We start from the raw sequence: 15,406 nt of genomic DNA, 5'->3' as shown, positions 1-15,406 counted from the left end.
ATCTAAAGGTGGCTTCGGCCACTCGTTTCCCACCAATCGTTAACGACGAGTTTACATATCTCAAGCCGGGACGTCTTGACGTTAATAGCATGTTGCAGGGGGTGGGAGGGGGGAAGAGGATCTTGATAAATTTGCGTGCATGCTCTTAATTACTTTGCGCGGATCGTTCGTTATTAAGTGTGCATCAATTATCATCAGCTCGATCGGGTCTCGTGAACGGTGAGAAGATGATAGGTTCCATCACTTAAATACATCTTGCTCCAATTACACGAAGGGAAGATATGTCATCTTCACTGAATAAGGTCCTTAATTAGCGTAATATTAGACGGTCGTGATTTGAAACACTCGTCTCTCTCTCTCTCTCTCTCTCTCTCTTTCTCTCCCTTTCTCACTTCTATATATCAGATCACGTCAATTCGCGTTCGCCCTTCGTACGACGATATACCCTCGTTAACATACTGACAGCCGTTCAATGTGCAAATTTGTTTCAATGTTGGGATGTGATCGAGTTTGCAAATCGTTCGATAAGATATTGAGAAATGGTTTGGGAAAGGATAAGGAGAAGAGTATGCGAGAGTTGGAGATAATTGATAAAATTTTAATTGACTGGCTCACGATCGATTGGAAGTTTGTATTTTTTCTTAATAAACGAGATAATTATCGGAAACGATAAGATTCTTTATGTATTACAATTATAAATTTCTAATATTTAATGTACTTAGATAATATATTTTAATATTTGGATTAAATTGTTAAACTTTCTCCAATTTTTCTTTTTTTTATTATTAAAAATAATTTTAGACTTTCGAACGGATAAACGAATTTGATTCCATGTAACGATTATTTGAATTATTCGAAAATGGTCATAAAAGCAATATGTATATTGCAAATCTTTTAAATCTTTACATTAACACTTTTATAATGGTCCATCCTCCCATTAAGAATTTAATTAGGTGCATACTTGACGCATCGTTTCATTCCTTATATTACTTTAAAATGGTAACTTTTTCTCTTCTTGCAATATAATTACGATAAAAAAGCGAATCGAGTATTCGAAATGCAACTTCCAACATTAAACTGCTCCGATGGATGCTCGTAAAAGTTTTTACGGCGCATCCTGACGCGCCAAATCGAACGATAATTACATCAAGACTCGAAAATCGTTCGACTCAAATAAAAATCCATATCGACGCTCATTATCGTCGCTTGTCGTCAATTCTATAACTCTATAACTCACGGTTAAACCCTATTGTACACGAGTATAATTCCTCCTTGTTTCAACGATTGAAGTTGAATGATCAACAGACCCCAAATGTCTCGATAGCAATCCAAAACCCACGATTCCTTACACAATACCTGCTATAAATTCTCGATACTCTTGCTATAAATTCTGTTGTGAAATATTAGATACCTTGCGATGAAGTGAAAAGATATCGACATTCCGAATTGCAATTGTTCGAAAACTCTTTCCATCATTGCGTAAATGATAGAAATCGCGTAGTTAGACCTCTTATCTTTTGTAAAATATACGCAGTTGGTGTCGCAGTTGTTTGTATCCGTTGCACCGGATATGAAACCGTTGAAGAATAATAAGGGACGTGTCGTCTATAGCGTTGTAAAATTAGAACGAAAAATAGAAGTTGTGGAGAACGACTTTCCACGAGTTTGACAGGAATCATAAGAATTCCAATTAGAATTACCTTCCAATACACGATCCAATTATAGAGAAGAGCAATATATACTCGATATTCCCAATATTTCCAACGTAATTAACCAAGCAAACAAAGTATACTCCGAGTAAAGAAATACCAATCGGTATATCGCGATGGATTCGACGAACACCGTTGAAAACCAATGAAGGCGAAAGTAGTCAACCTCGAAGACTCGTAAATCCAAATTCGCCTCGGTCGATCTTATCCCCCATCCCGAAGAATCATTCAGCTCGCGGCGGAATAAAGAGTTTAGCGATCGATTGGCTTTTTATCGTGCGAATCGAGCGCTGGTCCCGGATAAAGCAGGCGGTGGTTGCTCGTGCGAGCCGGCCGACCGACGATTTATGCCCTCAGACTTATTTGGCAGCATTGTTTACGGGCCAGGAAGCAGTTTGTCCCGAACACTCGCCTCCTTTTTTGCGATATAATTGCAGATTCTGCGCGTCCACGCAGCCAGGGCGGTCCTTTTTTGCGGCGGATCTTTCTGTCCCACCGAGCCATAAGAAACTCACCAGGCCGCGATCGTGGCTCCCTCTCGCCCACCCCGTTCGCCTCCATCTTGGCCCTCCGCGCCACCGCGCTCTGCTTCTCTTCTCTCTCTCTCTTTCTCTCTCCCTCTCTTTCCATCTCCTCTTCTTGCCCGCACTTTATCACGACGTCCTCCTTTTTCAACTAACTTCTTCCTTCCGTACGGCTCTCTCAGCTTTTACGGTAGTTCCACCCGACGACGTGTCCATCCGATTTTTTCCTTTCCTCTCTTTTCGTTTCTCTCTTTCTTTCTCTCTCATTCTCTCTTTCTTTTTCAAAGGAGATCTTTCTACCCCTTTCACTCAGGCGATTCGATCGATCGAGTCTGTTGAGATAAAGTTGTTGGAGAAAAAATATACGTTGAGAAAAGATCGTGATTCTTCGATTCTTCGATTCTTCTTAAATTTTGATGTGCGGTAATAAAGAGTTGGAATTGATTGCGAGGATTTAAAGAGTTCAGAATAAGCGATTGATTATGGATGGATTGCGATTTTATTGTAAAAGGATTGTTACACGTTTATCTGGTAACACGAATTTGAAATTAATATAGTTATTTGGAATGAAATTTATTTCAGTTCTTCATAATTGATCGTAATCTTTAAAATTTGCTGTGTAATCTCGATTTTGATAAATTTTTACATTCAGCAAATAAAATTATGTAATATTTATTTTAAAATAGATTTGTAATAAAATTTTCTTCCATCATAATTTTAATCATTTTTCACGTTTATTATTAAACATATATCTCTTCGATCATTTTTATTTAGAAATTTTTACTTTTTTTCAAAATTATAATAATTTTCCACGGATCCTTTTCGATCTTTTCTTTGTATCAGACGATTCGAATCTCTCCACCCTTTAATATCCTCCTTCCAATCGAAGGTCGAGGGCAAACTCTACGCGAGAGCTTATTAACTCCAACTTTCGGCTGTCGTAAATTAACATTTTATCTTCCCTCGTATACCGATCTCGATGCGAAGGAACAAGTGTGAGACTATTTTAATGCTCGCTCGATTGAAATATAGTGTTCGATAGCTAATAGCGTGGCCACGCGATAATAAAAGGAGGATACCTAATTAATCTGGCGTATCGTGAACTTCGTACCCACGAGTTCAAGTTTTAAAAGGGGGAGATGAGAGAAAAGAAAGAAAGAAAGAAAGAAAGAAAGAAAAAAAGGAGATAAAAAGAGGATGGACGCCCATTCCGTTCGCAAATCCGCCCGCTCGGCTGTGGAAGCTGTGGCTACGTTAACGCTTACGCGGATAATTATAATGGGCCAGTTAATCTGATGGGATTAATTTTTTTTCTCGAGAAGGGCTTGACTGGAGGCTAGCTGTCCAGGCCTCGATTATCAGCATTGGACGGTGCTCGCACCTGGTTAACGCGCTAATGAATTCCCAGCATCGCGTAATTATGGGTTAAAGTGCGAAATCTCGCGTTCATCCTCGCTGTCTTCTTCAGGATCTTCTCCCCGTTTTATATTTGCTTTCTTTTTTTTATTTATTCCTTTTCTTCTTTATTTCAATGTGTTCGATACATTCGTCTTCGCGCGCATTTACACGTTCTTATGGAAAATTTAAATTAAAATTGAAATGAAAATGTATTCATCTATAATCTAATGACACGATAGAGTCTTCATAAGACTCTTCAGAATATAAGCTACACTGCTATTTTGGATTCAGATTTAATTCCTTTTCAAAAAATTATTCATTGTGAGTTATGGGCAGGAATGCAAATCCAATTCTTCCACGTTGAAAGAAAATAATTACATCGATATTCGGACTTGACACAAAAATCCTCTCTCCTTGCTGTGCTGGGGTTTATCATAAATTATTGGCCACGAAAAAAAATTCCTTTCTGCAATCGAATTTTACGATCGAAGCGGCCGCGCCGCTTATTGAGACGCTGCTTTGGCAAACGTTAACAAGGATGCAACGAAACGAGGCTTGGTGGAGGCAGCCCGTTAAACGCTTGGGCCTGCCGCCCTGCCCTCTCGCGGTGAAAAAACTGCTGCTAATTAGAGGTTTTTTCTACGTGTTAAACCTCTCGCGAACTCAATAAATTTGCAGATAGGCGGCGATGTGTAATCACGAAACTCGTGACGTGGTTGGCTCGATGATATTTTTCGGGCTGAATAAGGGAATATTCTTCGCGTGAGTGCTCGTTCGTTCGAGAAAATTAAGTGTTGACACGATGCCCTGTAACTTAACAGGCTTCCTCGTTCGATAAGCTATAATTTTTTAAATAAACTCGTTCAATGCATATTGTCTTCTCTTTCAATTGTTCGATAATATGCGTTCAAATCTGCTGAAATCTCCAAGCTCTTCAACTTTCGTTTCTAACCTAATCGATATACTCATAAATATCTCTAAACTAGAGTGTCGCACGCAGCAAGGAAGAGCAACCATAACCTCAAAATCTTCGATATCCTCATTCTCGCGCACGTAATATGCCTTCAATTTCCAAGCAAGGCCTTATTTTCACTTTAATCGTTGGGACGTGCCCGGTCGATAATTGAAACAGCGCACAGTCATCCGTAACGCTATAAAATTTAAGTAGATCATCGGCCATTAACTCGTGTCGGCGTTTTAAACGGGTCCATTGACGATCTCCATAGAGGCTGGGCGCGCGATCGTTAACGTATCGTCGCCGCAGATGGAAACGGGTTGTTAATCAGATAAAAGCGGCGAGAACGGGCAAGGGTGTATATTCGTAATATCTCATCAACCCGGTCACGTACATCGAAAGCGAAAAACGAAAATGGTCGACTCCTCTAAACCCAACTCCTCTTTCGGCTGATTTACGAAGGCGCGAATTAGCCCGTAATTGCCTCTAAACGGATCGCGCTTTAATATATATCGACATATCTTTTCTCTCTCTCGTCCATACGACTTTATCGCACGTAAATCGGCCGTTAACCACGTTTCATCCTCTTTCTCCTTTCTTCTTTGCCCTCTTTGTCCACGCCCTCGTATACATCTTATCGAAGATAGAAGATGGGTGGAATCGAGCGAGATCACCGGCAATGGCGCGTAACCGATTGTAGTTAGGTTAGGTTAGGCGCAACGAGAGAATTTCTGAAAGTCTTTGCTGGAGAAAGAGAGCAAGGGAGAGAAGTAGGGTTATTACGATATTATATGGTGGTCGTTGAACAAGTTGGAGATAAATATAGCGTTATACAAAGACGTTTAATTGTAGATTCGAGCAGTTTTGATGTTGATCGGTGCTCATTAGCGAGAGTCCGCATTTCTGAAATGTCAATTAAGAATGTTGCAAAGGATAATCCAGAGAAAATGAAGTTCGCCTTGTTTGTCCGCGGCATGTGAAATTGGTGTATGAAATACGAGTCAGTTTTTTTCTAAAAATTTTTTTCTGCCAATCAAGCCGGTTTTATTGTAAATACGTATAATAATTTAGCGATTTTCATGTTGGAAATGTTTACTCTATCAGGGATGTAGATATTTTCGATCATTATTTAGTTGCATTTGATCAGTTTCTTAAAGAGCAGATATTGAATTTTTGTATTGAAATTCTTAATTTATCGATAATTGAAATACGTGGAGTTTAGATTTAGATCGCTTGCAATCAATTCATTAAATATCGAATGAGCAACGTGCAAAAAATAAATGGCGAATCACTCAAATTATCAATTAACCTAATTCAACTTATTCTAAAACCTAAAAAAGAACAAGAAATAACTGTGAAGTTAATCTAATTCTACTTTTAGCATCCTTTTTTAAGCATAACCTCCGTCACATAACCTCGATTTCTAACCCGATCCCAATAAGAAAAAAGAAACGAGTCCAACTTTTTCCTGTTAGGCCAAATTCATTTCTTAAAAGGGTTCAACATCTTCGCCTCCTCTCGACTCTCCTTCGTCTTTGTGACGAAGTCGGCATAAAGAACTTTGTAACAGAACCGATCATAAAAGTAACGTCCCCGGTACATCCTTCCTCTCGCATCGGGCATAAATCTCCGCGGATGAATACAACCGGTAGGGCATAACCGCCTAACAGGGCCCCCATCAGAACAAAGTCTGGGCCATTAAAACGTTCTCTCGTCTACAAAGTAGCTCTGCCAGAGAAAGGAAAGCCAAACTCACTCTCCACACTTCGTGGACATTGACGCCGGGTTGGCTAATAAAATGTTACAAATTCGTCGCACGGAGGGTAGTTTATGGCTCGTGTGAGGCCTTCATCGAATACACCGGCTTTTGCGAACAGCCTTTATTACCTACGCGGCCGTATTATTCTCTTTGTGGAATTTTATGACTGTACGTACGGAGGTCCTTGAGCAGCTTTGTTCATTCGGCGACTTATGTGTGGGTTAAATCGATTTAATTCGTAACCGGGTTGAATCGAGATCCGTGGCAGGTCCCTTGGTTTACGAGATGGAAATATATGATAGTTCAATGCGCGTACAATACAATTTCGTTCTTGTCCTTCCTTGGATATTGCTGCTCAAAGGATTTCACTCGGCTGTAAATCACGAAGTTACTACTACGCGTCTCTTTGGAACCGCCGCCTTTCAAACTATCAATTTCGTAAAAGTGTCTCGAAGTTGGCGGTCGAGTCGGGTTTTTAAGATTTGGTTTTTTCGAGTTATGTTGCGGAAGATATCGGTGAATTATTTCCATGGATTTTATCGATGGATCTTTGGAATTCGTCGCGGTGGTTAGGTTGTTGAGTTGAGGTTATGTTGGTTGAGGTTATATTGTGCGTCTAATCGATATTACTTTTTACATAATATTTCTTTCTATACAATTAGGAAGAAAAGCGTTAAATCAATTACATTTTCTAATTTACTTCTATTGATTTAAAGAGTTCTTGCCAGAATCTCGTTGTTTACTAAATTCCTGATTGTTTTTAACGAAACAGTGTGTCCAATTAACCGCGTCGAGAACGTTTACGTTCGGTTTACTCATTGGCTCGTGCAAGTGGAAGATTTCTTGGACGCGGTTCACGCGTTATTCAAGATCGTGGACTCGATGGTAATTGCTTTATGCGATTTGATCGCGTCGTGGATTTCACTCGGCTGGTACAGCTCGTATATTTTGACGGTTACAGCGGCCGTTAACGATTAAATTAATTTTTATTGCGACGTCGTTGAATGGAACCTCCTATGGTTGTTTGGAAGAGAATTTCGTGCCGCTTTTATAGAGGTCTCTCTAGAGCATCGACGATTCGCTGGTCTTTTTACTTTGTCGTTTTGCATGTTTGATGTCGTTCTACAATAAATCTACATTTTGTGGAAAAAATTTCAATAATAGAAATTAAAATTTCAAATCAATATTTAAAGCATCCTCTCCTTCCTTTCCTCCTGAAAAAATATATTAAAAAATACTAGTAGTAAAAAATTTTATAGTATAAAAATATGATATTTTTTTTATTTTCATCATAAGTATCATAACCAATTTCGTCTACAATTTCTTGATAAGGCAGTTGATCTCATAAGGCAGATGGTGATATTCCCGTGAGAAAGTTCGTCGTAACGTCGATCTGTGTTCACGAAAACTTCCTTCGCAGGTGGCGTGCGGGATAAAGTCTAGCTAACCGACCCTTTATTTCATCAAGAGAAAAGCAACGAACCCTTAAGGAACCCTCTCCCTCTCCCCAATCTTGATTCTCCTTTCTCGCGAGGAATCCAGATTTCTGGAAATTCTATATTATCCGCCCTCGTCAATACCGCTTTGTGCGATACGGAGTGACACACAGGGGTTCGGGCGGAGAGACGGCATTGTCGTGTTTCCGAAAGGATTTCTCCCTTTCTCGGCCCGGCTCTCTGGAAAATAGGGTTGGAAAGCTGAGCTCTGTCGTCTCGGTTAACCGATTATTTGGAAATATCGATCTGTTGTTTGATCTAAGACCGGTCTAAATATTGATTCGCTTTTGATGGGATTACTCCAAATGATTTTAATTAGTTCATTTTTCATAATGAATGAATTTGGAAGAAAAAATTATTTATTAACGGATCGATTTTATTAACGGATGAGATAGAGATCAATTTTTATTTTTGACGCAAGAGAAAATTAATATAATTTTAAGATTTTAAGATTTTAAGATTAAAAGAATTGGAGCAATTTGGGATGATTTTTTGATCGTAATTATATTTTATGATAGAATTTTTACAACTTGATTTCTCGAGAGATCTTATTCTCAAAGATTTTGATCGTCGTCAATGGAATCAAGTTTTTTTTTTACATCTTCACGCTCGAGAAACTCGTTTCGCTATCCTTTTCCGCCTCCGCAATCCCCGTATCTAACGTAAACCCCCAATTTTCGCACAATAGATCATCTCGAGAGTCCTTATAAAAATTCGACGTACAATAAGGCTTTTGTTGCCAGATTTATCCCATCCGTGTTCGATCGAACCGGGCAGTTTTTTTTCCTCTTCCTTTCCCTCAACGATCCTTACACGATGCACCGATTCCTCCTAAAACGTCCGAAAATCGGACACACGGGTGAAGAGGTTAATTCTTTTGTCCGAGAATCATCGTACGAGCAGCCATTCAAGGAAACCTTTTTTTCCATTTTTTTCTTCCTCTCTAAATTGTACCTCATTTTCGCCAGTGAAAAACGAAGGAACGTTACTTTTTTTACTACACTTTTATGATAGCTTGAAATCTTTCCGATTTAATAAAAAAGGAAAATAATCTTTTTCCTTTTATTTTACTTTAATCAATACTCGAGAAAAAATTCTTGACATCGAAAAAAACATTTAACATTTAAAGAAACGTTGATTTGAAACGAAATAATTAATTGATCTTAATGGCTTTTGATACTTAAATTTTTTTACAGGAAAAATTGTTCCACACAATAATACTAATATCGTTTTAAGATTCTGTCCAATGTTCGAATAATTAATAATATTGTATATCGATACTTAATTCAATTACTATCAATGCTATAAAGATATACCGATTAAAGTGAAATCTAAACAATCGCGATTTGTTCGATTGCTCCCGTTAAAAGATGCTCCATTCGGCGAGTCTTCGACTAGATTCTTTCGTAATTAGCCTTTAATTTACTCGACTTCTCACGATTCCGTGGCTCGTAACGGGCGTTTATGGGAACACGTACGGTGAATTGAGTCGCGATTCGCTTCAGTTGAAAGAGGGGAACGCATAGGTAGGCGGAGAAATCGATGATCCCGGCCGAGTTCGGCTAATGGATCCTGTCGCTCCATATGGTTGAAACATCCGTGCATAATTCGAGTAATTGAATCTATCGGGATGTTTAATTCCAATTGGCAAGAAGGTAAGATCCGCGTTGGCAAAAACGTTCCTTATGGAAGCCATTTTCTGCCAGTCATCCACCATTTTCAGTTTCTTCGCTTTTGTTTTCCGTGTTGCAATTTAGCTTGGACGTTAAGAGGTAGCATACAATGTACACTTTTCAGTTTTAACGCTGGAGGAGGTCAAATAATTTTATTGCTGTTGACGCTTTGAAAGGATGATTGACGATCGTATTGTACAATATTTTTTTTTTCCAAATTTTTTTTCTTCCAACGTATAACGCTTTTTATTTAACACGGACAATGAGAAACAAATGGTTCTCTGCCTCCAACACGAATATCCATCACTTTTTTCACTGAAACTCTATAAATTTCATTAACATCATATTAATATACAACAAGATCTCACGAAATGAAATTTCTCTTTAAAACGTATCGATACTTATTACAAACGCAACCAAACTTATCTATCTTTACCTTTCCTTGTTATTATCTTTCTCAAATTATCGTGCTTCACCGATAAAAAAAAACAAAGTACAATCCAATTAATTCTTTCTCCGATTCAGCTCAAATTATCCAAACCCGATTATTCGATATCTAAAATCTCTCCCTAAAAAATTCCTACTAAATCTAAATCCAACCAAAATCCAATCTGAGTAAAAAAAAAAAAAAGAGACTTGTAAAGTAAAAGAAAAAAAAAAAGGAAGAAGTTAGGGAAAATTTTTGCGGCACAGATGACAGACAGGAAACGGCGATAGCCGCGCGTGCGCGAGGATTCCATCGAGTTCTTACCCGCCACCAACTTTATAACATTTCACGAACCGGAAATGCAATATGGCCGGCGCACGTGGGCAGCCGTGTACACGTAGCAGAAGATAGGAGGCGAGCCGTGGTGGCGTAAAAGCGGCGGCCGATGTTTCGCTTCCACACCGTGAAATGAATAAAAGATGCTGAACCCCGGCCAGCATCGCTTACTCATTAACGTTCCCGTGCCCGCGCCAGGTTGGAATTTAAGCGGTAACGCGAGACACCTAGGGGAAAAAAGAGGAGGAGGAGGAGAAGAGGAGGGGAGAGAAAGAGAGGAAGAGAGGGGAGGAGGTTGGTACGCGTGGGCGACTCGATGCGAGTAGCCGCACAAATGCGAATGCATAATTCTCTGCAAGTGTGCACCGGCTACGTGAAACGAGGATCTCTGTATGGGGCTCGTTTAGGGTAATGAGAGGGTGATTCGATCGGTGTTGATGGATTCTTCGAGGGATTAGATATTAGAGATGCTGGGTTTGAATTGGTAGATGGGAGATTTTTGAGGTTATGAGCATTTGGTATATAATTTGAAGGAATTTGTCGAAACAATAATTTCGATAATTTTTTAAATAATTTTTGACAATGTTATTCTAATTTTGCTTGGTATATAGTTAAACATACCCGAGAATACTTAAATTCTGAGTAAAATGTGTTATTATATATTGGAAAATGTATAAGAAAATAGAATACTAGAACAGAATAAAAGAGAAGCATTATTTTGTCATATGTAAGATATATAGTTAAACATATCTAAGAATACTTCTGGATAAATCTATAATACTACAACGGAATGATAGAATCATTATTTTCCAATAAATAATATTACATTTAATTTAAGTATTCTCAGGTATATTTAACTATATACCAAACAAAATTACAATAAAATTGCGAAAAATTATTAATAAAATTATACTTGATTACATCAATTAATTACGCGTAAATATTTTAAAAGTTTCGAGTATGGCAAGATTCACACCGAAGATGGAATTAAACTATAGCTTTGTCCGGCGATAGAAAGCACGATAAGGCAGCAAGAATTCGAATCTATTGTCACCGACTCCGTTCTCGGATACGATTTGAAAGCGAGAGAGGCAAGACACGAGGCTTCAAATGTGAGGTCGATCGATAAGAGGACGTCAATGCGCGAAGCGTAGAATCGAAAGTGTCCCTTTGTCCAGTCTCGACTAAATGGACTCGGAATCGAAGACATCTTGTGCGCGCGGCGAAAACGTTCCCACTCGAGTCCATTAAATATACGGATGATCTTATCTATATCCAACTATTTCTTACAAGTATCCAACCATTTCATCGATCGTTCTCGTTAATTCTTCCTCCCCTCTCCATGTTGAAATTCACGTTTTCAAAATAATATAAAGATATTGCTTGCAGAGTGTAACGGTCGAAAACAAACTTTAATTCAAAATCTCTTTCAAATTTTTGATTTTTAAATTATAATTATCTTTGAAATCTGTTTCAAATCGACAATTCCTCGGTGGATCGTTTAAATCTCGCGAGGAAAGCGAAGGAGGAAGTGTAAGCGCGTAAAATAAAGGGTCGAGTGTCGCCGAAAGGGCATAAATCCCGGTTTACAATGGCTGGAGTGGAAAGCACACGTGTCCGCGCGAGTGAAGTTCGCCGCTTGGATGAATGAAACTCTTTGACGAACACGTTCTGCCCGGCAGGCCGGCTTCCCGTTCTCTCTGTTATCGTGCTGCTGCCAGTTGTCGTCGTTGGTGTTCCGCGTCTCGTAGCTTGGGAAAGTCGCCACAGCCCCAATAGGCCCGATTATTAACACGCTTTACGCCGAGAAACAACGTTTCCCACTTTTTCTCCCTCTCAGTTTCCTTCTTTACATCCATCAGACACGTAACTTCTTCCTCTAAGTTTGAAAAATAAGACAACGAAATTATTCGCAAATACAAATATATCTCCTTTTGTCATTGATCCTCGATACAAGCTAATTTTACTTTTTTATAAAATAAATACATTTTATTTCGTGATATAAATTTTCACGAATATACAATAGATGGATAGATCAAATATTTGTATTTGAATTTGAACGAAAAGAAGAAATCGCTCGAACCAAATATCAATCTCAATCAATCTTAATTAATTTCACCTATCCAAAAAGTTCTCTTATCTCGATCTACCCTGATCACGGTCTAACTTTGTCTTTGTTCGTAATAAAAAAAAAAACGATAGAATCGATCGGATATGGAAGTTTCACAATGCTTAGATCGTTAGACAGAGGGGAAGGAGAGGTGATCGCGTGGGCGATCTACTTAGCGCCGACAGCTTCTGTATTTCCTGGCGCGGTGGCATCGCGCCATTTACGGCCTAAAGAATAAATGACGGTGGTGGCCGATCGTGGCCCGATCTCGCCTCTGCTATCTTAGATATCTCACTTCGCCGCGCCTTGTCGCACGAGGCTTGCGAGCACGGCCCTCTCGAGGAGTATAGCGTGGGCGTACGAACGAGTATCGAGTAGCCTGGTCACGGCCGTTTATTCCGCGTTACTAGGCGCATTGCATTAAGAGCAGTTTAATAAATTCAACCGCGGACGACGTGCGACAGACCGAGGCCTCCTCGGCTGAGTTACGAGCGTATTTCGGTTCGTTTCTGCAACCGGAAGCTCGCCTCTTCAGATACCGCTCTATGGCTCAATTGAACCGTGGTGAGATCTCTTTCTTCATCGCTTTCGAGATGACACAGGTTCGTATGAATTTGCGATTTTTTTGGGAATTTTATTTTTTTTTCTTTTTAGTCTTTTCTGAATATTCTTCTTCTTTTATTTTTTTGCTCTCTTGTTTCGTTTAGTTTAAATGATTTCTAGGGGAAAATGAGGATTAAGATTAGAATATGATCGAGATTGTATGGTCTCGTAATTATAAATAGATTAGATTGATTGTTTCTGTGAAATTTTATTAAAATTTGGGACGGTATTAATATTTTCTAAGAAGCTAATCGTTTTGTGGAAAGTCAAATATCGATCCTACGTTTCGGTGTAATAAAAGAGAATAAATAATTGTTCAAAAAGCAAAAGAAGAAGAAGAAGAAGAAGAAGAAAAAAGAAAGATTCTATCGAAGCTTGACTCGAGATGATTAAGTCGATCCTCGATTTCATCTTCGAAATCATAGCACTCGAAGAGTGACGCGTGTGGCGCATCAAGATTGGAAGGTGTGCCTCAATATTTCGAGGTGGGCTTTCCAAACAGCAGGTGATATCTCACTGATAGTTGGTAAAAAAGGGGTTCTCGATACCGTTGGGTATCGAAGTTAAAGAAAGCGTTGGCCATCTTCACGTCCATCAAACGCATATCGAATCACAAGGGAGAACGATGAGGATCCATTGTTGCCAGACCTTTGAGAGACCTCTCTTTCGCCGCACACTCGAGAAAGAAGCATAGTCTCGATTATTCGTTAAATGGATCCTTTTCAAGTGGATGCTACTTCGCTCGAAAGAAAATGTTTGTTATCTCTTTGCTTTGCACAGTAACGCGTCGCCTGCTGTTCCGCTCTATGTATCCGATAAATAGATTTCTTTATTAGAAGCATTTGGCGCGAGAATTTTCGCTATATCAAGCGGAAAATTCGACGCACGCTTTTTCGATATATCATTTTTTGGAAAAGAAAATTGGAGACGTATGGGATGGAACAGATGTCGTGTTAGATAATTAGGATTAAATGAAACATTCTGTTCCATACTGGTAGTCAAAATGGATCTATTTTGGAATCGAATAGTTGGACTATAAATTTTCGTATCGTTTATTTCCGCGTTGAAACAATGCACACATTTCCCCCTTATCTTTAATGTCGATGTTGAAATATTTCTACAACTTCCTTTGAAAAACAAATAATTACATTTTACAATTACATTTCTTTATTTCAAATGAAATCTTTTAACTTACGCAAACTTTCCAAAATATATCTCCAATTTGTCCGACAGAAATAGAAGAAATTCACGATACTCGTGACAATAGTAAAACGTATAAAACTGATAAGAAAAAAAAGAAAAAAAAAAAGAAGAGGAGAGAACCACTGGTTGGGTGAAACCCGTCTCTCTATCATTGTCTTCCCGATCAAACGTTTCGAACAATGACAGTCGCGATGAATTCCATCACGAATCTTATTCCCAAGCGGTCCGTGTGTGTGAACAATAGGCAAGCAACAGGAGCCAGTAGCAACCTCGAAAGGACGTTCGACATCTCGCCATAGTACTCGCGGGACGTATGACAATCACGTAACTCATTTCCTACACGATAACGTCACCGTGGAATTTCATTATTGAAGAATCGATTGAGGGATCGCAGGAGCCGCGAATCTTTCTGCCGCGGAACATGAACGGCGGCCATCAAAGAAACGATGATTCACATCGTATATACGCACGATCGCGTGCAAATTAATGTGCACGATGCACGTTTTTCACTTCGATTCGTCATCGTCGATTTTTACCGTATCGCTTTTACGATTCCCACACATCATACTTTTCAACGATTGATTGTTCGCCGTCGATTCTTTCCATTTTGCGACTAGTTTTCAAAGAGGGATATACCGTTGGGAATATTATTATCTCTGAATTTACGCGTGAATTTTCGAAAGATAATTTTAAAACAATCGTAGAACAAACGAAAGAGGGATATATAATATAGTAGGAATCCGCTTTTTGCAAAGAGGAACGAGGAAAATCAATTTCACATCGTGTCTTCCAAGTTCGAAAATCTAATCTCTCGATACGAGATATTCATGGATTCGAAATGAATGGACAGTGCTTCATCCCCTGGCATCTCCGCACATAAAGTATCACCGAGTCGAAAACGCGGGTAATTACATAACTCGAATTCCGTGGATCCGTAAATCGTCGGCAGAGGCCCCCATCGTCGAGTGGCATCTCTCGAACGTCTCTCATAAATGGAAACATCAAGTCCTTGGAGGCCGGCTAGGGCGGTCTTTGGATAATACGCGTTTACTTCCCTTCCCTTCGGAGGCGAAACAAGGTAAAACAAGAAGACGAAGTGGCGAAGTAAGGGCAACGATGCAAGGGCAAACGATGGAAGAAAAGAAGGGAGAACGGGCGAGAATATTTCATCACGCGACATCTGCATATTCCTATATCAACCAACGTTGGCCAG

At 39.3% G+C, this 15,406-nt stretch overlaps 1 protein-coding gene across 2 annotated transcripts in view; it reads left to right on the top strand.

The window, feature by feature from the left end:
* The first annotated feature begins 12,464 nt into the window (after positions 1–12,464).
* The window catches only part of LOC108004018 (uncharacterized), a 340,152-nt gene continuing 337,210 nt past the window's right edge, over positions 12,465–15,406 (top strand). The window contains exon 1 of one of the 2 annotated variants that reach the window (XR_009832502.1): positions 12,465–12,989. The gene's annotated coding sequence lies outside the window, so the exon portion shown is untranslated. The remainder of the gene's footprint in view (positions 12,990–15,406) is intronic. The other variant, XM_028669815.2, reaches the window with a different exon arrangement.

This window comes from Apis cerana, linkage group LG13 (assembly GCF_029169275.1).
Source record: "Apis cerana isolate GH-2021 linkage group LG13, AcerK_1.0, whole genome shotgun sequence".
Lineage (NCBI taxonomy): Eukaryota > Metazoa > Arthropoda > Insecta > Hymenoptera > Apidae > Apis > Apis cerana.
This window is presented reverse-complemented; position numbering and strand designations above follow the sequence as displayed.